Source organism: Nothobranchius furzeri, chromosome 12 (assembly GCF_043380555.1).
Source record: "Nothobranchius furzeri strain GRZ-AD chromosome 12, NfurGRZ-RIMD1, whole genome shotgun sequence".
Taxonomy (NCBI): domain Eukaryota; kingdom Metazoa; phylum Chordata; class Actinopteri; order Cyprinodontiformes; family Nothobranchiidae; genus Nothobranchius; species Nothobranchius furzeri.
Genome location: NC_091752.1, coordinates 10,132,365 through 10,156,771, shown reverse-complemented (window position 1 = coordinate 10,156,771; position 24,407 = coordinate 10,132,365). Strand labels below are relative to the sequence as shown.

General features: G+C 43.5%; 1 protein-coding gene across 6 annotated transcripts in view; it reads right to left on the bottom strand.

The window, feature by feature from the left end:
• Nucleotides 1-20,437, bottom strand: part of rasgrp3 (RAS guanyl releasing protein 3 (calcium and DAG-regulated)) — a 73,209-nt gene extending 52,772 nt beyond the window's left edge. For 2 of the 6 annotated variants that reach the window (XM_070542249.1, XM_070542248.1), the window contains exons 1-2: nucleotides 20,172-20,436; nucleotides 13,336-17,965 (exon numbers count right to left, since the gene is read on the bottom strand). The gene's annotated coding sequence lies outside the window, so the exon portion shown is untranslated. Of the gene's footprint in view, nucleotides 1-8,807; nucleotides 9,812-13,335; nucleotides 17,966-20,171 lie in introns of those variants that run through there. The other 4 variants (XM_070542246.1, XM_070542245.1, XM_070542243.1 and 1 more) reach the window with 3 other exon arrangements.
• Nucleotides 20,438-24,407: the final 3,970 nt, after the last annotated feature.

Sequence of the window (24,407 nt, the reverse complement as noted above, 5' to 3'; positions counted from 1 at the left end):
AATGTACAGGGTGAGAGGAGTGGCCCTCAGCTGGCTTTCAAGTTATTTGAGTGATAGAGAACAGTTTGTTGAAATAAATCAGGTAAAATCTAAATCAATGAAAGTAAGGTCTGGAGTTCCTCAGGGTTCAGTTTTATGGCCGTTCCTATTTATTTTGTACATAAACAATATTTGTGAGGTGTCTTGTTTGTTAAAAACCATTCTGTTTGCTGATGATACAAATTTAATTTGTAGTGGTGACAACTTGGAGGAGCTTTTGGATACAATTGGTAATGAACTTAAACTGAAGGATTGGTTCGACCTTAATAAATTAACACTGAATTTAAATAAAACAAAGTATATAATATATGGCAATAGATCAACCATTATCAACAAGAAACTCCTGTTAAACGATATAGAAATTGAACAAGTGGCTGAAATTAAATTCCTTGGCATAATGATAGATAAAAAACTGAGTTGGAAGAGACATATCAAATATATAAAATCAAAAATGTCTAAATCTATTTCGTTACTCTTTAAAGTAAAATATTTTTAAAATCAGTCGTTTTTAACTTTTTATACATCTTGTACCGCTCCTTCATTCTACCATCCATGACTTATTGTGCTGAAGTCTGGAGGAACGCGTACAAGACAACTGTTAACTCTACATATATTCTTCAAAAAAAGTCCATGTTACGGTTGCCAGTCTGGCCAGGGAAGAGCAGGAGCCAGGATCACCCAGCTCTGGTGAATCAGCCCGACACCGCCCCTCCTCCTCCTCTCTCCCGGGCTGCTGAGGAGCACAGCTGAGCTGAATCTCCCTGATCACCAACACCTGCATAAAAAGGCTGTGCCTTCAGCAGCCTGGGAGGCAGCAGTGCAGGGGTTCTGCTGTCCTGCTTTTGTTTAGATTCATGTGGATGAGTTTCAAACTTTGGTTTGTTTTTTTTTTTTTTTTTTTTTTTTTAAACCTCTGAGTGAGAAGTTTTGGATGATCCAGTGGGATCTTTTTGCAGTTTGATTTTAAGGTTAACTTGGTTTGTTGCTAGTTTTATTGACTTCAGTTTTAAACACCTTCAGTTTGGTAAAGCTTTTAAAATAAGTTTTACCAGGTGTTTTAGGTCAATATATTGTTTTGGAACTTTTATCAACTTGGGGATTTTAAAACACCATCGGTTAAGCTTTTAACAAAGTTCTAACCAGGTGTTTTTATAGTTGATAATTTGCTGTGTAGTGTTAACCTTTTTCAGAGTTTTAGAGTTCTGTTTGTTTTGCATTATTTTAATAATGCACAGTCATCTGTTTGCACGTTTTTAAAACCTTTTAGTTACAATAAAACCCTTTTTGATATCCATTGTCCAGTCTTAAGTTACTCCCATCCTTCACTTTCTAACAACACCTGTCGGAGACGTAACCGCCATAAGAATAATCACCAGATCATCCTGTGCTGAACCAACAAAAGACCTTTAATCAAATTCAAATGACTGAAATTTGGAGACCTGGTTAACTTCAAAATACTTCAGTTTATGTTCAAAATCAACTATTACCGAACAACAGACCGGCATCCTCCCCCACTATCGAAGCCAACTCACCACCAGGTAGTGGTCAGCTGACAGCTACGCCCCTCTCTTCACCTGAGCGTCCAAGACATGCAGCCGCAGATCAGATGAAACAACAAAGTCGATCATCGAGCTGCGGCCTAAGGTATCCTGGTGCCAAGAGCACATATGGACAGCTTCATGTCTGAACATGGTGTTCATTATGGACAATCATTGACTGGCACAGAAGTCCAACAACAAAACACCCCTCAGATTCAGATCAGGGCCGTTCCTCACCACCACACCTCCAGGTCTCACTGTCAAGGCTTCACACTTTCATCTAAAACAATCTGTGGTGATCTGAGTTTTAAACCAAGACCAGGTATGAAGCTGCAGAACAGACGATGCTTTAAACAAACATCAGTGGATTCTAACAATAACACTGGGTTTGCATTCACAGAAAGGTACTCATTAAATCTGGCTGCTGCCGCCATGCTGCTGAAGCGATGAATTAATGAAGGGTTTTAGAAATAAACAGGCAACAGCATCAGATTACCATCAGAATAATCTGTCTGATTACGTAGGTGACATGTAATGAAAGAATTATTCTGATTAGATGAAGCACACGTTTGCTGTGCTGCTGCTCATTGTGGATATTCATCCTGGAAAACAAAGATCCCCTCATGGAGTAACCAACAGGTCAGATGTCCGTCCAGCTGTCCTAGACAAGTCAGCTCCTTTGCTTTTCTGTATTACTCTGTTCTGCAAATCTCCAGATTCAGGTAGGACTAATGTTAACATTGAACTAAAATAAACATCCTCCCTGTGACACAATTACAAGCAAATCTATGAAGTCCTCATCTAATGGCTGCCAACAGTCAGAGTCAAAGTTAAATCTTCAGGCTCGAAAAGAGCAGATGGTCCGACCCAAACAAAGCTCTGATCTCGATGTCGAGGAGTCGGTCTGGGATTACACAGAGTGACTGCTCCCCTTACCCAGTGGGCTGAAGGGAGAGACCAATGTAATCTGATAATGATTAAGATCAGCCGTCACCATGGAAACAGCAGTTTCCCATCACTTTATCTTCAATAGTCATTATCAAAATTAAAGATCCAGCAAAAATCATGTCACCCGCCGCTATCTTTACATAAATATTATGAAACTTTATGGACAAGTGTTGTTCAGTCCTTCTGCACCCACTGTTGTTAATGACCTTTGGCTCAATTCCTAGGAAATCAAGTGAGCTGGTGCTTTTTGTTTGCTGAATTTGATTAATTGAGGCAGCCATCTTGAATTGGATCCAGCTAAAGGTTCATCCAGCGGTCCTCTTTAGTTTCCCTTCACTTCGTCCAGAGGAGACATGTTGCTCAAAGCTACAAATTGTTGATTGAAGCCAAAATTTGAAGTAGAAATTATTCTACAATGGCTAGCAGTGCTGCACCACGCTCAGAACAATCCAGACTCTCTTCATGTGACGTTCCACAGATGTGAAACGTCCTACAAGCACTACCAGAACTGTCGATTTTTAGCAGACTGCTGAAGCCATTTCAGTGTTCGTTATCAGCTGTGGCAGCCATCTTGAATTGGACTGACCAACACTTAAAATCTGTTACTGTAAAAAAGACTGATTACTCAGAAATTCTTTGAAATCTTCCTAGTAGTTTGCAAGGTTTGGTTAAAACTACAGGTTCACCTGGAGTCTATTAGCCAACCGCACAGCTCCAGGGGGTGTGATGATGTAGAATAATCCAGGTCACACCACACACCTTCTTCCCTTTCCTCTAACACTTGAATGAATAAGTGATGCAGCCTTCTCAGTTATTTTTCATTTACTTTCTATCAACAGCAAAACAACATGAACTGTTTTCCCCCTTTTGACTGAGTGAAAAATAAAAAAGAACTGAAATAAAATGTCCCGCTTTTATTCCAGTTGTTTCCAAACACGATGGCTGTTTTAAGAAGATGGTCTGAGTGCTGAGGAATGAAGAGAAGTTGTTCTCTGCATTAAAACCAGTAGATGTGATGTGGCCTGAGAGATGAAGCAGGATGTGAACATGAGTCATTTATCCACCGCATGTAAACAGGAACCTGGTCACACTGTTCTGTCTCTTCTGCTCAAGTCAACAACACAAAATCATCTGGTCACATTCAACAGAACAAAAGTCAAACAGAATATTGTCTTGTAGGCACAGCCACTGTGGCCCTGACTGTGATCATACAGCTGCAAACATGGAGGAGGATGAGTGGCTCAAGAGTGGAAACATGGCAGATGTTATTCCTTCTGTAGTCTACTTGACCCTCATGACCCCTCCAGGACAGGGGATGGTTTAGCAGGGTTGATGGTTTATCCCTTGGGTTCACATGGTAGGTGTGAGGTGGCGCTCACTCCCCTTCAAACGGAAAGACAAACACCTGGGGTCCATTGGACGCCGTTGGGATGGTAGCAGGGTTGGGAAAAGTATATAACAAACACCACATTTCAGCCAAGACTCTGAAGAGGGCTTGCTGCAGCAGAATTATGACAAGACTGAGAGAAAGGAAAGTAAAACTAAATAATAAACACATGGTGTCCGGACTCCATCGGGACTGCACGGAGCAAGAAATGGACCAAGACCCTGGAAATGCTCACAGAAGGACTCGCCACATCTGGACTAGTGAGGAAGCTGAGAAAAAGTAACAAAACATCTAAGAAAAAACCTGGTGTAGATCTGAACCCATTACGGGAGGGACAAATTATTAAATAAAAACTTTTTTGCATTTCCTGATCTTCTGATGCTGGTCCACCATTTGAAACAGTCTCATTTAGAAATAATTGGACTCTTGTGAGTCAAGCCAACGTTTTTCACGTTCAGAACGCATGAAGTGAACATGTGATATTGTTAGAAAAATAAATGTTAAAAACCTATTTAGTTAAAGTTAGTTTCATTCACACCTAAGGATGAATGAAGAAAAAGAAGAGTAAAATAAAAAACCTATTTGAAGAGTTCATGGTTCTGCTGGAGGTTCTTCCAGGTTTTCCTTTCTACTGTCACCCTCCTACTGTGCAGCTCAGAAAAGGGAGAACATAGCATCAGCTTTTCCTTATTTCACGGTCATTTTACTAAATCTATTTTTATCTGAATTGATTGCATTACTTTCCGTTCAGCCTTGACTCTGGAGCTGGAGCTTTTGGGCCATTCCCATCTGTACCGGGTCGGCCCGGGCCGGGTAGCGTAGGTTGTTTACATATGTGGGTGGCCTGGTATTTTTCCGGGCCAACCAAGGCTCATTCTCAGCCCTCTTCCCGAGGGGGTCTGCTTCAGGCCGACCAGGGCCAACACACCCACTGCTGACAGCAAATTCACACCTTCTATTAGAGCAAGCCTCTGATTGGTGGGTAGAATCAGCCCACATGGGCTTAAGACAAGGATGTGTGGAATCAACCGGGCCAGGCTGGGGCCGACTGGGGCTACCCGGCCCGGGCCGACCCGGTACAGATGGGAATGGCCCATTTGACTGAACTGACGGGTTCCGGATCCAGGATCTGTTATAGCGCCATCTAGTGGCAAACGAGCAGCAATGCGGGAATTGGTCATGAAAGATTTAGAGAACATCCCAGCTGATGAACAGTAACGTGTAGAAGACAGCGGAGGATAGCTGCTTCATACAACTGGTTGAGTCTTAACCATTACATAGCCTGAGCCCGACACGTTTCACGAGATGTTTGCGCAAAATGCGATGCTTTAGGTCTACTGTGGAATTAGCTCCGCCCTGTTGCCACCAGGGGGCATGTCTGATAGTTTGTAGCACTGTAGCTAGCTGCTAGTAGTTTCTTCTTCTCCTTATTTTAATCTTGTTGAAAACAGATAATTAACAAAGATTTGTCGAGTTTTAGTAGTTAATATAAAAATAAAAAGTATTTTGTACAAACAAAGACATTCTGAGATTCCCGTTATCTACACTAACTGTTGTTAACACAAATTTAAAAACAGTAGTATGTTATTAGCCTAGTGAACTAGACCAAATTCTTGCTTTGCAAAGTTTGGTCTAGGCACGCTCCATTGGAACCTCCACAGTTCCTACCAGGACTCTGGCTAGCCAATCACTGCTCTCTAGAGGGGTTTCAAACACATAAAGAGCTGTGATTGGTCCATAATGGTGGGCCAATCATAGTGCTCTATCTGCTTAGTGAACAAATCACAGAGCTTTATCCGCTTTGTGGGCCAATCAGGACCCTCTATATGCCTGGTGGGTGGGATGATGCAACAGAGTGAAACAAGAGGATGTCACATTCATTGTCCAGTGGAATGCGAGATCATTTGAAAGACAACGGTAGAACCCGCCCCACAACCGAGAGCCGTCAATGGAGCGTGGCCAGACTAAATAATACATTTATTTAGTCTGGCTTGCCAGGCTAGTATGTTATAGTAACAGTGGTGCGTTTTATTGTGAAGGAGCTACAGCTTATGAATGCTGTAGTGACTGCTTATCTCCAGCAGAGGGCGGAACAATCCTTATCCTGGAAAGCCAGATGTACTAAAGGAGTTCTCCTGTTGCTATGGTAACCTAAATAAAAAATAGAAACCCATTACAGAGAGATTACATGTCCATCAATCAACTCAAACGACAGATTAAAAGTAAATATATTAAAATTCTATTTAGACAAAGAAACTTTGTAGTCTTTTTAACAACAAATTTGAACAAGCTAATAAATCAAATAATGTGACTGACATGGTTGAAACACACATAATCATTTTTTGTTTAAAATGAAGTACAAAATATGTGTGATCCAAAGCGATAAGCAAAGCAGATTAGAAAATAACTTTTACATTTCCCTGTCTGTGGAACTGAGCCAACCAGAAAGGGAAACCTCGCTCCCGAGGGCAAGGCCACCACTGCCCACCTCTGTATTTAACACAGTTACATCAATATAACTGGAATTGTGTTTTTAGCTAAATGAAGAGAGAAAAAGACTGTTAGAGCAAGACCTTGTTGCTAACGCCAAAACACTGTAGCGTTTTCTTTTGAAAGAATTTACAGGAAGTGTTTCTTCTAACTATTGTAACTTTATACGCGCAGTTCTCTATTCTTCTCATTAACATTAACGTTCACTAGAGGACAAAAACCCCAGCTTCATTAAAACAGGGTATTCAGATCCTGACCTGGATGGCCGGTATCCAGCAGGTTTTACTTTGAACATACCTGATATCCATTAGCAGGTGATTAAACGGCTTCTGCAGAGCCTGGTGAGCTACTGCAGGTGATTCAACCACTGAATCAAGAGTGTTGGAGCAGAGAAACCATTGAAACATGCTAGATACCGGAGGTGTGACCAAGTCATTGATTTGCAAGTCACAAATAAGTCACAGGTCTTTCCAGTCAAGTCTCGAGCCAAGTCCAAGTCCTTAACTTTGAATTTTCAAGTCATAATCAAGTCATCTGTCCAACTTGAATTTACATTTAATTTTGACAACAATAATAAATGAATTCCAGAAATAAAGCTTCTTAAAGCTGAATTTATTTGCTCAAACAGCAGAAAGAGCAACTGAAACTGATCATAAAGAGCTGCAGCATTTAGCAGAACAAGATCAAACCCAGAACGAAGAATGATTCATGATTTTTGTCCATGTCACGCCACTTTTGTGCTAAAATATCAAATATGCTCAAGTCATCATCAAGTCAACAAGTCGATTCAAGTCGCAAGTCATTAGCGTTCAAGACTGACTCAAGTCGTAAGTCTTCATTGACTTTATCAAGTCAAGTCAGAAGTCATTAAAATAATGACTTGAGTCTGACTCGAGTCCAAGTCATGTGACTCGACTCCACACCTCTGGTAGATACCGACCCTCCAGGCCCAGAATCGAATACCCCTGGTCTAGAGTTTATTTCTAGGGTTAGGTTTCTGCCACTGGAGGGTGTCAATTCCTCCTTCTCACTCATATAAGGTCCTTTTAAAACTGAATTTGTGGCACTGTAGCTAGGGGAGTGAGTACAGTAGCATGACACAATGTGTAGCTCAGATAGATTACCTTTTTTCAGCATGAATAATTTGAGGTGCTGTGTGAGTGTGTGTGTGTGTCACCTCATTGTGTGTGAGTTGGCAGTACATTGAGGCAGTACATTCATAGGATGACTGATCAGTACCAAAAAGCACCCACAAAATTATATAATGTTTTTTTGTGTCCAAGTGCAGCATCCTTTAAACCAATCGAAGGACCTGGAGTGACAGTGTGGTGTGGTGTGAAATGTGCCGTTCAATGTCCCATGAACAACAGGTCAAAACCTCCAGAACCTTTTCAGATTTGCTCTTCCAAACGTTTCCAAACACAAACTGAACCACACTCTAAAATTAACATGTAAGACGAGTTTTTGTCCGTGACACTAGATAGATAGCCTGGCTCTGGCTTCACTTCCTGCTCAGCTGCTCCCATCCCAGAGAAGTTTATCGGATGTATCAGGATCCATTAAGAGTGGGATGTTCACAATGACTAGATAGGATTTGCTAGAATTGTTTGTTTCAGCTGTGATTCGAATTGTGATTTTGACAAAACACTTGATGGTTGCCATCGGTATGTGAAGAGCATTTCAAGCAACATGACAAAAACACACCAAATAGTCATCTTCTGTCCCACCTTTAACGGTTTGTTTGTTAAATATGATTAACCACTCAAACAGCTAGCTAACTTTTGGAGTCAACCAAATTAAAAATGGCCGCCACAGCTGCACAACACAAGCAAAGACAAATAATATCTATTGAGCTACAACTGTGAGTTGTGAACACACAGTGTTTCTCAATGTCAAGGAACCTGCCTTGATGTCTTGGCCCCGCCCTGGTTGCCTAGGAGATACGTCATCAGGAACTGCCAAGGCGTGTTCCAATGTTCATGTTCTACCGAGGCGTGCGTTCTCCGTTTGTTAGCCATTTAGCTAGCTGATCAAGGACACACGGGAGGTGTCTTGTAGCCGAGCCTTGGTCAAATGTTCACAAGTGTTTCTGGTGAAGATCGCTCACTTGACCAAAACCAGAGTTCCAGCATCAAAGGATGATTACATTTATAACTCAGGCATCCCAGTTATTCTCAGGAGACCTTTAGCCTCTAAGTCTTTGAAATCGTTAGTTGAACAGTTAGATTGTGCTACTAAAAAGCTGTACGCCACAAATAGTAGAAGTTTGCTGCAGCCACATTTAGTTTCTACCAACGGCGCAAAAATCCAACAAATGAAGGTATTGACCCAGTGAAAAGACCAACACCACACATTTTATGTAAACATTTAAGCCAAACAGTTTTAAAATTTCAGAAGTGCCTTACCTTTAATCTGGCTTTGAAATACTTTTCTCTCCTAAAATCTGCATTAAAGCACAAATCCATTCATAATCACGGCTAACGGGAATGTCCTGGATGAGTGTCCCCTTCAGTCCTCCCAAAGCTCTTTGTCTCTGTGAGACACGCATGCAGTAATGTGTGTGTTCAGCCGGAGCAGAGTGTGAGAGTTGTGTTTATCTTAGTGACCACTAGACTTCCTTCAATTCTTTCCCAGTTTAGTTTTCCTGCCTGTGCTGGTTGAACTGGGCTAAATTTAGGCCTCAACACAACGTAAGAAAAAAACAAAACAAAAATCCTGAGCAGGAACTGGATCACAATATGCCTGCGTGCATGTTTGTTTCTGCACGTTTTCCTGCCTCGGATCCCAAAAAACATTCATGCAGACGAGTCTCAGCGCTGCCACCGGCAGCGGTTCAGGTCCCATCAGTGGTTTTAGCTGATTCTGAGGCTGATTACTGGTAGTCAGGGGGAAGGGGGGTGACTGCTGCTGCATTGTTGCTGAGGGTCAACCCATCCCATAATCGCCTCTGGTGAGGTGGTCCACATTGTTTTGTCTCTGGGCTAAAAAGGTCTGCAGACCCAAACAAAAGCTCTGACAGCACATCCTGCTGCCTGGCTGGACGACAAGAGTCCAACTTTTGTTTTTTCTCAGCTTCAGTGAGCAGCCGCTGGAGAGCAAGGTCACGCCGCACCACAACAGAGAAGAGTTCAGATGTACTCCAGCCGGTTAAATAGTTGCATCATCACATTTGTAGAAAACATACACCTCTAAAATAATTTTTAAAATAAAATTTTAACCTCTTCCCCAAATACTGCAAAAACTGAGATTAGCAAAATAAACAAATCAGAGAAAGGAAACATTCAAGGGCTCTTGGAAGTGCTTGGATTTTAAATAGAGCTTCAAACTGAGAGCGAACATTTACTTATATGAGATGAAGTGATGAAATAAATATGTTAAGGATAAATGTGCTGTTCACATAATTCAGCACCACCTCAAGGTACTGGAAAACCTTTAAAACTCACCTTGAAGTGCTTGAATTTGATGATGGCAAAAGGTGTAAGAACCTAAAGAGCGATTAACGCCACAATTAACTTGTTTTTGCTGATAACCTGGGTCTAATGGTGCTGTACACGCCTAATCATTAGTGTGGCAGTTTAGTGTAACTTACTTTAAATGTAATATTTCAGCCCAAAACCGTATTTATGTCTCCATCTTCAGGTTTAAACTCTGCTCCACATACATGTAGAATCAGCTGATGGCTAAGCTGGAAAACGTTATCAGCAAATGACTATGTGGCAACACTGCACTGGTCTCCAGGTGAGGCAGCCGCACCTCCACCTGGCTCAGCCAATCACCTGCCAAAATGGCACATTAGCCTCTGAGCCGCTCGCCTCCTTGAAAAAAGCGCATTCCTCCCCTTTTCATCTAATGTTCGCTGTTAACAGGAAATCCTCCAGAATGCTGCAGAATCTGTGTCTGCTTTTCTCCTGAGCGGTAAGCCGTGTGTGAGTATGTGCACGCACGAGTGTGCATGCGCTCGTTAACAGCTCGTTTTTAGATTGAGAAACTCCGACAGCACACATGGGGAGGGGGGGATCACTGCCTCAGTGCCGCTCTCTTGGTCTGCCAGGCGACGCCTCTCAGAAGCGTTTTCCTAACAGGAAGTGTGAATGAAATACGTCTCCATCCAGGCCATGACTCTCACTTTAAGTGTCTAAAGGAGACATGTCCTCAGTCCTCCAGGGACACCATCCTGTAGCTTTGTCGTCAGCTAGAGGAGCGTGTTCATGAATGAGAGGCGGTGCTTTTGTGGCGTTAGACCCGTGCCACAACCCGTGCACGCGGATTGGGTCCACATTGCGCGTGTGAACGGGACTCGCGAGTGAGAATATACATGGCGAGAGGTCATTTGTGCACTGAGAGGGAGCAAACTGTGTCTGTGAGCGCACAAGGATGTGCACAAGTGACAAACCTGCGTGCGCGCGTTGCCAACGAGCACACGGCAGAGGAAAACGTGCGCGAGTGGCAGCCTCTCTGCGCGCTCGGTTTCTGACTCCGCTCACTCGGCTGTTAAGGGGTTTTGGCACTCTGGAGGCGTGGCCTGTGGCAGATCTTCTCTGTCCTCTGATTGGTTAGTTTTGCCCGCACTTTACCCTCTACCTTATTGGCCCATTGGCTTCCTGTCGGACCAAAATGATGGGAGCTATATCTATATAAAAAAATCTGATATTCAGTAGTTGTAGTCATAGCTCAGCTGGGAGAGCGGGCCCACCGGAGGATCCAGGTTCGAGTCTGGGCAAGGAAAATAGAGTAGATGTTGTGTTATTTTTTCCTAATTCCTGTGACATTATTTTACAGTTGTGACCGTTCAACTGTCATTAAACGTCCGAATGTTTGCTGGGCAGTGTTTTAAAAAGTGCACATAAGCTAGATGGTTTTAACCATATAAAATTATATTTTTTGTGATACTGGAAAAATACATACTGAAATAAAACTACTGATTGAAAACTTTATGACTGTGGTTGTACAATATATGAGTCACTATTACACTGCAAAGGCCCTTAGAGTGGGGCTTCCAGAGAGAGAGAGAGAGAGAGCGAGAGAGCAAGAGAGAGCAAGAGAGAGAGAGAGAGAGAGAGAGAGAGAGAGAATTTGTATTCTGTCAAAGTTGTAATATTACTTCAGCCACTCTTGAGAGGAGACTCCAGGTAAAAATAGACTTTTGGGTGTAGGTATGTTCAAGTTTAAAAAGTTCTTGCCTCATTAATGTATTGTTTATTTTTTTCAGCATTTAATTGACAAATTATCCTTTCAAATAATTAATTGATGAGTTACATAATTGTCCATTTAGAATTGTTGAATGGACTGAGTCAAGTTTGGTGCACTTTATATATTTCAAAACATGTTTTTTTTTATTTTAATGATGCATATAAATAATTTAAATGTTAATTTAATGAAATATTTCTATTTTTTCATTACCTCACCCTTGTTTTGACAAAAACGGGACCTTGCTGGATAATATCATGGAGAAACTATTTGTTCACAGTACATGGCTCAGTGAGGATCTGTATACCAAAGGAGGAGATACTCAGAAATCTGTCTGCAGATTGTTACAACCCAGACTGGAAGTGGTGGGCTGTAATAAGAAAGGAGACCAAACAGAGGAGTGGGGGTTCAACAACTGATTTATTTAACCAGTTGAACGGTCACAACTGTAAAATAATATCACAGGAATTAGGAAAAAATAACACAACATCTACTCTATTTTCCTTGCCCAGACTCGAACCTGGATCCTCCGGGGGGCTCCCAGCTGAGCTATGACTACAACTACTGAATATCAGATTTTTTTTATATAGATATAGCTCCCATCATTTTGGTCCGACAGGAAGCCAATGGGCCAATGAGGTAGAGGGTAAAGTGCGGGCAAAACTAACCAATCAGAGGACAGAGAAGATCTGCCACAGGCCACGCCTCCAGAGTGCCAAAACCCCTTAACAGCCGAGCGAGCGGAATCAGAAACCAAGCGAGCAGAGAGGCTGCCGCGCGTGCAGAGGCTGCTGCACGCGCACGTTTTCCTCTGCCGTGTGCTCGTTGGCAACACGCGCACGCAGGTTTGTCACTTGTGCACATCCTTGTGCGCTCACAGACACAGTTTGCTCCCTCTCAGTGCACAAATGACCTCTCGCCTTGTATATTTTCACTCGCAAGTCCCGTTCACACGCGCGATGTGGACCCAATCTGCGTGCACGGGTTGTGGCACGGGTCTAACGCCATATGCTTTAGACGTAAATCCTGAAGTGAAACCACGTCTTGGTGTGATACGTGTGTCAGCCACTAGATGGTGCCATCAGATAAAATAAATATTTCAGACATCTTTAAATTAACGAGGAAATGTTAGCGTCAGAAAGCCGATCACATCTATGTCGCGCTGTAAATTAACATTCATGGACTCACCCATCTTGGCTCAAACCGGGGAAGGCTGTTGTTGCTTCCAGGAAACAGCAGAGAATGTCTTGGCTGGTAGAAGCTAACCATTAGCATTAGCAACTCCACCACACAGCAGAACTCCTCCAGAGTTGTGTTATTTGTGGAGATAAAACATCGACAGAGTCAGTGGTAGAGTCGTGCTGCTGTTAGCCAATCAGAGGAGAGATGTCCACATATCAGAAACAAGCCTGCTCCCCTTCTCTGGCTAACCTCTACTTCCTGGAACAGGAGTGACAATGCTTTTTCCTCCCCAGAAAACAACACCACAGCATTCATTCACACTACAGACCACAGCAAATTTACTGAGTTAAAAAAGAAATTAAATGAGTTTTCACAAAATACCAGTAGGGCTTCTGGAGAAACCAGAAAAACAAACTAAATTTGTTGCTTCGGATTGTTTTCATCTGCTGCCAAATCTAAAGTTAAGCTATTTGATGAACCTCAAGGTTTCTATAGTCACCTAGTACAGAAAATAAAAAGCTCATCGTTTAAAATCCTACAAGTTACAGAGAAATACAGACGTACCGTTTGGTGACCCTGGTGAACGTGACTGCTCTGTGTGACCACCTGGCACACATTGCAGGCTCCCGGAACATCAGTGGATACAAAGTTTCAGTCAGAGCAGCAGACTGTGTCTCACACACAGTCTCTCTCCCTCTCCCTCTCCCTCTCCCACACACACACACACACACACACACACACACACACACACACACACACACACACACACACACACACACACACACACACACACACACACACACACACACACACACACACACACACAGTCTCTCTCTCGCTCTCTCTCTCACACACACACACACACACACACACAGTCTCTCTCTCTCTCTCACATACACACAAGCACACACACACACACACAGTCTCTCTCTCTCTCACACACACACACACAGTGTCTCTCACACACACACGCACGCACACACACATACACACAAGCACACGAACACACACGCACAGTCTCTCACACACACACGTGCGCGCACACACGTACACACAAGCACACGCAACACACACACACGCGCACACACACGCCTGTGCGTGCACACGTGTACACACACACACCTGTGCGCGCACACACACACACGTCTATGAATAGACTTCAGGTTTACTGGAAACAGAAGCCGGCTGGCAGCCCACTGATATGGGAGTTAGATGAACGTGGACTGAATCAGAGCAGCGACACGTTCAGAACGTCTCTCCTGTTGAATCACATCACAGATTCAGATTAGATGGACGATCCAGATTTTACTGTTTCCTAAAACCAACTAGATTAAAAAGCTGCTGCTGAGGATTAGTTAAACAGCAGGATGTTAGTATTTATTCAACAGTAATTCTTGTTTATTGCTGTAAAGGCTGATTAGTTACAGTCACTCTAGAGAGGAACTTGTTACGATCGCTACATGGCTGTTGTCCTGAGCTTCAGCTGCTGCCAGGTGTGCTCCCGTCTCAGACGTGTGACTGGACATGCTGTGTGTGTAGAGCAGACCGCGCTCCAGGGCCGCGGCACATCATGTTCTAGAGGTGTCTCTGCTCCAGCACACCTGATGTAATCAGCAGGTGATTAACAGGCTTCTGCAGAGTTTGAAGAGCTGCTGAAGCTCCGCTGGAGCAGATAAACTACTGGAAGATGCTGTTTAGGACCAGAACACCGCTGCTTTTGTTGACAGTGGAAAGTGTTTTACTGATTTCTGTAGGAAACAATCACCTAATCCACAAAACAAAACAAAAAACTCAGAACAAGACTGAATAAGGATATTGCAAGGGATTGTGGGAGATTTTTGGAGGCTGAACCTGCATGCATAGCTGTGTTGTTCAAACCGCTGAACTTCTACCTCCATGTAGAGCTCACCATTTCAACCAGAGGCGTTGAGAAGAGTGAATCCTACTCAACATTATCATTCTGCTGAAGCAGAGACCTGTCAGCTGCCTCGACTGCAAATATATGAACGGTGGAAGGAAAGTCACACTCAGTCAGGTCATTTGTTGTCAGAGATCTGTTTCTTTTTCACACAGTTGCACCAGGAAACTCTTACATACACGTTTCTGCTGCTTTAGATGGACTCAGCAAGGTGATTAAACATTTATCATGTTCTAAACAAAACACAGCAGTTACACTAATTACACAAACCTTCACTAATCCTTTCCCAACAAAAAAAAACTCATTTAAAAAACATTGGTTACCGTTACTGCGGTGAACTTGTGGTAAAACTGCTCCGTCACCTTCTCTCCACAAACGGTCGTTTCATGGACGTCTCCCAAACTCAGAAGTCAGTAAATAAAACCGAGTAAATCCTCCAAGTCAAGTTTGGAAGGAAGCTCTGCTCTGGGGTCAGATGCATGCTGATTGGTTCAAGAAGAAATACAAAATAATAGGAATGAGGAGGCGAGAAGTGCTCCTGCAGAAAAATGGAGCTGGTTTGGATTTCTTCCTGATGCTGCAACGGGTGACCCACAGCGGACCTCCAGAGCCATCAGCTTCACAGGCAATGGACAGAAGTCGAGCTATCAGCTGTAATCGTTTAAGAAGTGCCAGGTTTATGAAGGAAATCCCCCCGTGCTGAGGACGTAGCGTGACCAAATATGGGTAATTGAGGGCGTTTCTGTATGTAAATGAGGGAGAACGGACACGAGCACCTGGGCACACACAGGTGGGATTTATCATCAGACGAGTGTGGAGGGCCACCGCACGTCTCACAGATCTGGTTTCTGACCGTTCGTTGACTTTCTAAATGTCATTCGTAGGAAGGAATACAGAACAGTTTCTTTAAATGAGTCCCTGGTCTTTACCAGCTTCTACAATGACTCAAATCTAGCAGCAGCTCAGAAGGTGGAACGGGTTGTAATCGGAGGGTTGTAGGTTCAATCCCAGCTTCTGGCAGAGAATGCTGCCATTGTGTCCTTGGGCAAGACACGTAACCCACCATAGCTGCTGGTGGTGGTGGGAGGGACCGGTGGCGCCAGAGCTCGGCAGCCTCGCCTCTGTCAGCGCGCCTCAGAGCAGCTGTGGCTACACCGTAGCTCATCCCCACCAGGGTGTGAATGTGTGAGTTCCTGTTGTGTTGCAAAGCGCCTTGGGGGGTTCTAGAACCCTAGAAGGCATTCTACAAACACAAGTCATTTACCTTAAAAGTATAAAACCACAGAACAGGACCTGCTGTGTCTTTATTTAACAAAAAAGGGGACATTACTAAATTATTTATTTATTTAACTTATGTTTTTCAGGAGGATAATCTGCTTGAGATGTAACATCTCGTTTTCGAGCAGGTCCTCCTACAACACAACCGATAACAAATAAAACGTATACATCGCACATCGCAGTACAGGAGGGTGCAAAAGGCTCATTTTGTATAAAATGTCCCATTAAAGGAGAAGCTGTGAGTAACGTCCGTCCCTCCTGCTTTCACAGGACTGAGGAGCGGGAGTGACCTGGCTTCGTTACCTCCTCGTCAGACTAGAGACCTTTTCGACCTTGTTTCTTAGGATTGTGATTGAAGACCTCCCGCTAGATGAACGCAGACATCTGAGCGCTACTGCAGAAACGCTTTTGAGAAGGAAAACCAGAGCTTCACAGATCTGCCCGGATCTCCTGTGAGTCGTCAGAAGTCGGCACAAACTCTAGTACACTTTTCTCTCGCGTGTGGATTTTCGTGTGTCTGGTCAAATTCGCCTTTTGGCTGAATCCTTGTCCACAAGCGTCACACACAAACGGTTTTTCCCCGGTGTGGATTCTGGTGTGGGTGATTAAATGTGCCTTTAGGCTAAAACTTCGTCCACAAACATCACAATCAAAGGGTTTCTGCCCTGTGTGGACTCTAATGTGTCTGTCGAAAGTCGTCTTTTGTCTGAACGTTAGTGTGCAAAAATCACACACATACGGTTTCTCCCCTGTGTGAATTCTCATGTGCGTGTCGAAATTCGACTTGTGTCTAAAGGTTTGCTGACAAATGTCACAGACGAACGGCTTCTGGCCCGTGTGAATCCTCATGTGGCTGACTAAAGTTGTCTTGTGGCTAAATTTCTCTCCACAAACGTCACAATCAAACGGCTTCTGTCCTGTATGGATCCTCGTGTGTGTGATTAACGTTGTCCTGTGGCTAAACCTTTCTTCACAAACGTCACAACGAAACGGTTTCTTCCCTGTGTGGATTCTCATGTGTGTCACTAAAGTTGCCTTATGGCTAAACTTTTGTCCGCAAAGATCACAACCAAACAGCCGCTGGCCTGAGTGGACTTTAACATGTCTGTCTAACGTTGTCTTTCGGTTGAACATTTGCTCACACACACCACACATGAATGGCTTCCGTCCTGTGTGGATGGTCATGTGTGCGTCTAACGTTGTTTTCTGGCTAAACCTCTGTTCACAAACACGACACAGAAACGGTTTCTCTCCTGTGTGGATCCTCATGTGCCGATCTAGATTTTTTTTATGGTTAAAACTTTTACCACAGTCGTCACAACTAAACAACTTTTGTCTTGTCTGGACTTCCCTGTCTGCGTCTACATTTTCACTAACATTTAAACTTTTATTATCCACTAAACTAGAGGACCCTGTTTCTGAACGACTCGCCGTGCGTCTCTGCAGGACCTGGTTGTTAATAAACAGTCTACCAGACTCGGAGCAGCTAAAGGACTTGCTGACAGTGTTTACACCCGACTCAGGAGACCTGCTCTCCTCACACTCACTGTCACTGTCTTCAGTTTTTGACCCAGAGTCTGATAAATGTTTCAGCTGAGAGTCACCATTGTTCGCATCCTCATCCTCACTAACTTCAGTCTCTGAAGAGTTGGAATCATCTTCAAGAGGACTCAGGTCCGGGTTCCTGATCGTTTCTGCTTCTCTGCAGTCAGATTCTACTTTTATCTGATCAGCTGAGCTGCTGGTTGGAACATCTCCTTCTTCCACTTCCTGTTGATGAAGACGTGAGAAAACAGGTTTCTCCTCATCCTCACTCTTTACGGTAACTGCAGTGAATGAAAACCTGTTAGCATCAGTCTCCATCCTCCCATTGTGCTGATCTTCCTCCTGACTGCTCCACAGCTCCTCCTCTTCTACCTTTACATGGAGGCTCTCTGGGTCCTGCTGGTCCACACCAGGACTCCATTCCTCAGGAGCTTCTTCTGTATTCAGCTCCATCTGCAGGAAACATTCAGTCACATGTAGATGTTGAACATTTGTCACTTATTATTCACACAAACACCACTCATGCTCAGTTTGACTGCTAGAACATCATCTCATGCTGGAAGTCAGGACCCTGATGCAGATGAGACAGATATCCATGTGACTGCTTCCCCCAGCTAAAAGATCCATCACGTTTTTAAATGGGAACAAATCAAGCATGCTGCAAAGAACATTTGCAGTTATACATTCCCCAAAATTTCTTCTAAATGCTGCTGAAGGTTGGAGAAAGACTTAACATGAAAAGGCTGCATGGATGTCTAATAACCCCGATCCGAGTCAGACTCGTTAGACTTTGAGTATCTGTCCAATCGAGACCCAATCTGCAACGCATTTAGTCAAGAAAAAAAAAGAAAGGAAACTATCTTTTATACAGAGCCTCTCATAATAAAAATCACGAGGCGCTTCATAAGAACTAACATTTTTAAACTATCATAAAAAAACACATTCAAGTTGTCCTTTAAATGTTTATTATTATTTTTTGTATTTTCTTTCTTTCTTTGTGTCATTTCCTTAATCTGCCAAAAACATCAGTTGTTAAGGAAGTTAACATATTAGCCTAGTCCTCGTAGTGATGTCCTCAGTATGCAGCTGCATTGAGTGATGGAGCAGGCTGGGAAAAGCCAAAGAAGATGACCCCCGCAAACACACACACACACACACACACACACACACACACACACACCGATGAGAGGAACTTATTCTGGTGTCCAGGAACCACCGAGGCCAAGCCTACCATGGATTCTGGAACACCAGGGTTTCCGTCCACAGGGATGCCAGTTTAACATCAGTATGGAATTTGAGGGTGGAGACCAAGAAAGAAATTCCCATTTCAAGAGACACCCAGGAGCTTGACTGTAAGTTGATGATGTCCACATCTAAAAGACAAATGTCTTCTAAACAAAAGTGAGAGATGAGATGGTGTGTTTGGAGGAATTAAACCTAAGAAAGCTGTACCAACACTCCAGCATGATGGTGGTAGCATCATGCTGTGGTACTGGTGTAAAAGTGGATTAATAATGATGGAGGAGGACCATCACCACATTCCTTAACTTCACCTGAATTTTCCATCTAAACCAGGGTTGGAACCTTCAGCCTCTCCAGGTCAGATGTGGCCCTAAAAAGCCTGTGACGCAATTTTAAACCAAAAATGTGAAGAAATAAAAACCCAGAGGCTAGAGGAAATTTCTGCATAACTGTTCTGCAGTGTTTGCATTATTTTGGACTGTTGTGATAACAAATTTACATTTGCACAAATGGAGAAAGCGTGTCTCCTGTTATAACTCATAGGGGCTTTAGAAACATGAAACATAACGTTACCACACCCGTCATTGACAAGGTCCCTGCTTCACACTCAGCTGGTTGGATTGGGGGGGTTAAACCACCACAGTTCCCGAGCGCAGCCACAGCTGCAGCTCACCAAACTAAACAGGTTCTACAATGTTAATTAGTTAACTAACTAATTAACCAAACTGACTAATTGTGTCATTTTTGCTCTCCAGAATGCTCCCTCGGTTCCCGGGTCGGCAACCCTGAAGTGAACAAGTAAACGTATAAAACGGGACTAATATGAGTTTATTTATTTATTTATTTTTAGGAAGAGGGGCAATACATATTAATGAACATTTCAATTAATGTAAATATGCCAGATTATAGCCTTGGGCTAATTTCCATCTGCAGACCCTCCGGCAGGTTGATGTTAGACACAAAGTATTGGAAACATACAGAGATAGTATTTACAAGTCATGTGACAAAGACAAAAAACAGTCATCCCATTATACTAACATAAACAAATGTCAGGAAAGTGGACACAGAGGACAGCATAGATAACAATAACGGAAACACATCAACTATATTGCACAAACCCTGATAATGCATATGCCCTGACTGTCATGAGATTACATTAACCCATTACACTAGCAGTTGTTTCCCTTTTAATAATGTACCAACTCTTTTCCTGGACAAATAAAAAATATAAGTATTAGACATGATCACATGTTAGTGTTAGGAACCTGTCATTATTAAAGCTAAGTTATGTTAAAATGCTAAGACCGTTAGCCACCTGATAATCTTCCCCGAAACGTTCAAATTAAACCCGCACTCGACATGAAGCCGCTAAATAAACAGCTAATCTGTGGAGATGAACTCCGGGATTATTGCTCACCTCTAAACGTTCCTCTTCATTATCTGTACCGGTTCTTTAACACTTCCGATGCTGATTCCAGTTCGTCTCCGTTGCCTGTTCGCTTCTGCCCATCTAAGTTTCCCTTTCAGAGATACAGCTTGACTCAAAGGGGCACAATCATAGAAAACATTACAGTTTTTCTTAAAATTAGCTTCAAAGTAATGCAGCTAATGCTATGTTTTCGTGTCAAACACGTACTTCTGGTCAATTCTGCCTCCACTTCCTGCTTTGTTGTGGTGTAATTTTCTTAGTTCCGCCCCCTGCTGTTAAAAGAGGAGAACTGCACGTTGTGCAGCTCCTCTGAACTGACGAAGTTTTTTCCATATAAGGCCCTAAAAACCAGAACCAGGAAACATGGATATTCTTTTACACACCAGCGTCTAGGGCAGGTCATTTTGGGTAGGAAGGACCTTTACTTCTTCTAGGTCTCGCTCATCATTTTTTATCTTATCTAGTGCATTTGGTGCTCAGCATCAAGCTGTTTGCACTGATTCATTTATTACATTCTTCTGACCGCTGAGCTAGCACCTCCCAGTCCAAGTCTCTGACTTGAAAGAGTTCACCATGTCTTTTCCATCTCAGAGTCTTAAATTGTTCTTGACTCCATCTGAAAAATACCCCATACAGATGCCTCAACCATCCAGCACGTCCAGGATAGTATACCTCTGCCTCATTTCAGCCTTACTGTTCCCATGATCATAGATCGTTTATGAAAAGCATTATTCATGCACACAGGTCAGAGCGACGTGGAGTGCACGAGTCTGTCTGCGTTCATTCCAAGTAGAGTCCAGGGCCTGAATAATCCGGTAGCTCAGCAGCAAGAGCACCAACCTCTCTCCTAAGTGGAGGTTTTGGTGGCCACCAGTTAGTTTTTAAGATAGGTGATAGTCCAATGGAGATTCTGCACCTAATTCTGGTGACAACAACTATGAAATAAGAACATTATTGGGGTTAATGAAGGTCGGAGTGAAGAGATGCACTCAAACCCTGGGTCATAGGGATCTTTTACTCTAGATTCACACAAATGTCTCACAGGGGTGTGCAGCAACGCCTCATGAAGATCAGCCGTGTCTTCATGCACCATTTTTATCTCTTCAGATCATTAAAAATCTCATCACATGTTGTCCCAGTTTTAATTACTTTGTCCAACTTCATGTTTCTGCTTCTCACACTCCTGACAGGAGACTAGGAAGGTGGATATAGTTGGACTATTTTAACGTGCAAAAGCGTCACACTCCAACATGTTTAGTTGTGTTTACTGTTTGGGAGTTGGTGTTTGGCAGAAATCCTGATAAAACGGATCACAGCCTCGGTGACCAGAAACATTTGTCTCCTGAAGGCAAAGGCCAGATTAGCAACCATTACGTGACCTTTTGAAACCATTCCAGCTGTTGACCTGGGCTAACGTTTAGCATGCTTAGCCTTGCTGTGAGTCGGCGTGAATGTGTAAGGTTTAGGTTTATGAAATAATGTTTGAAATTACAGGCCTGAACATTATACAAGTCCACCTTCAACACTGAAAATAACCACCTGATTAACTTCTCACTGAGCTGCACGCTTGAGGTTTGACTGGAAAAACTAAATCAGGAAGCAGCGAGATTTGTGACGCAAATAGGATTTTACTGAAATGAAGGAAAGTCATCATAAAAAGTAATGCAGAGTCCGGGAATCAGTCCCATCGGTTGGTGGAATAACACCAATTTGGCATGTCTGAACCATGTGATCCTGTTTTACTCTTCAAACATCATCTGATACAAATCACCACCACCACAGTTAAACTGAAATATTTGTAATTTTCTGGTGATTTTCCCACGTCAGCATGCTCAGCTCAGTTATAAAAGCCCACATATATTTCTGATGCAGGCCAGCCTAGATGCCCAGCACCAGGGTTGAGACTTTTGTTGATGACAGAAACCACACCTCTCTGAAACACCCTCAGGAACACCTCCTCATAAAGCAGAGTGATGGCCTGGATGGGCTCGCCACAGCAGCCATCTTTCTTGTACCACAGGAACACCTCTGATCCTTTGTTCCCCTTGTTGAGATTTCACTAACTTGTTCTTCTGCTGTTGGAGGCACAGATTCTCTTCTTTACTGTTGGAGACATCAAGATCCATGATGGCACTTCCTTTCTTGGTGGTTGGAAAGAACCAGAGGAGGGCCGGGACTCCCGATGTGCTTCTGTTGGTACTTTCATCCACTCTGACGTAATTGTTCAAGAGCAGGTCTGCATCATTTTCAGGGTCTTCAGTGGCAGTGATGTCACAGATGTAGGTCAGGATCTCTCTCTGCACCCACAAGGAGATGGGGTTTCCTCCATCTTCTCAGTTCAGATCACAGGACAGCCTCCCCAGCCAGACTTAAGCATTTGGGCATCATCCTGATCAGAGAGCTGAATCTCGTTGATGGGAACATGGCTCTCTCCTGTGCCTTTGTAGTACCACCGGTAGATTTTGCTTCCACCTGCTCCAGCATTCAGATTTTTTTGGACCTTGGTGTACCCTTTAGCCTTCAGACCCTCGGCCAATTTCTCTGTGAAGGAGAACTGGATCCTGGTGATGGGAGGGCAGGTGCCTTCTTTATACCAGCGGTAGATCCCTTTACCTCCTGCTCCTTTGTTCGGGTTAACCAAGATATTTCTAAACTCTCATCAGCTTTGTTCAGAGAAACGTCGAGCTCAGTGATGGACATCTTGCTTCTCTGTGTTGAATAAAGGAAAAGGTTCATGAGTGAACATGTAAGGACACCCCGACAGGAGACATGACAGAACATCGGTGTCAAAAAGAAATCTGCAGCTCTCTGTCTTGCACAGCTACAGTAGGTGCTGAGATAAATGCTGGATGGAGTCTTCAGCTGCAGTGAGTAGAAATAGGAGGGACAGCAGAGCTGGACACTTACATGTCTGCAGACAGCTGTTGGCTATTTGGGCTCACCTGGGCAGCTGGAGGCTGCTGTCCCTGCACACACTCACCTGGCCTTTTTATTCACACCTGGATGCTGAGCTGGCCTGGGAAAACTCCACCTTTGATCAGCTCTTTTCTGAAGAACAATCATTGAAAGGGTCATCTGATTGCTCAAAATTCTGGTCCACCCACCTGCTGTTACCAGCTCTACAGTCCGTTTAAACTCACATGTTCTTGTTTCTGATGGTGGCGGTCCAGCTTGTACAGGCATTTGTCCCGCAGTAAAGCTGGTTTAGACTGCAGCTGTTCACTGCTCCAGTGGGAAGAAATAATAATAAACTCATTTTAGTTTCATCCGTTAAAGTCCTGCACTGCCTCGTGTGTCGTTGTGCCCTTGGGCAAGACACGTAACCCACCTTGGTGACGTCTGTGCTCAGCAGCCTCGCCTCAGTCAGTGTGCCCCAGGGCAGCTGTGGCTACAACCTAGCTCATCACCACCAGGGTGTGAATGGGTGAATGACTGATTGTGTTGTAAAGCACCTTGGGGGGACTCTAGAAGGCGCTATATCAAATACAGACCATTTACCATTTACCAGTTCTCCACACATCATCGATACTTTCTACAATGCTAAACTTCATTTAAACATCCTGTTGGAGTGAGTTTGAGACGATGACCAGAACCTTGAGAAGGTCAACAGATCATGTGATACACAAGGCCCTGGGTGCATCAGGGGGTTTGTAACCTACTTTAATTCCAACATTTATTAGCGATTCACATATAAATTTATATTTCATTAAATGAAATGTTTGACTCACTGATGCTCCAGAGCAGGTTTGGTTTCCAAAATAAGAATGGCGTCTGTCAGCGTTCTCCAGAGAAGCTGTGGTTAGGATGCAGCTCATCACCATCAGGAAGTGAATTAATGTTCTGTAAAGCACTTTGGAGATCTGTCACAAACATTTAGCTGCACTGGTCCAGCGAGGCTTTTTCCTTGCAGCATCATTATATATATCTGAAAACTGGAATATTTCCTATTTGACCCAAAGACAAGCAACATAAAAGAGAGTACAACAAGCATCAAACAAGGCCTACTAAACACGATCATAGCAGAAACCTAACATGTTAGCTGGTGAATAAAACAAACGACACACATCTGCTGTTGTGGCCCCAGACTCTGGACCTCTCTCCCCCAGAGCCTGAGATCAGTGGACTAAGTGGTCTCCTTTAAACTCACCTGTTCAGGTTTGGTGGGATTTTCATCACCTCCCTCTCCTGATTCTGCTCTTATTCCACCTTTCCTGGGATCCACTG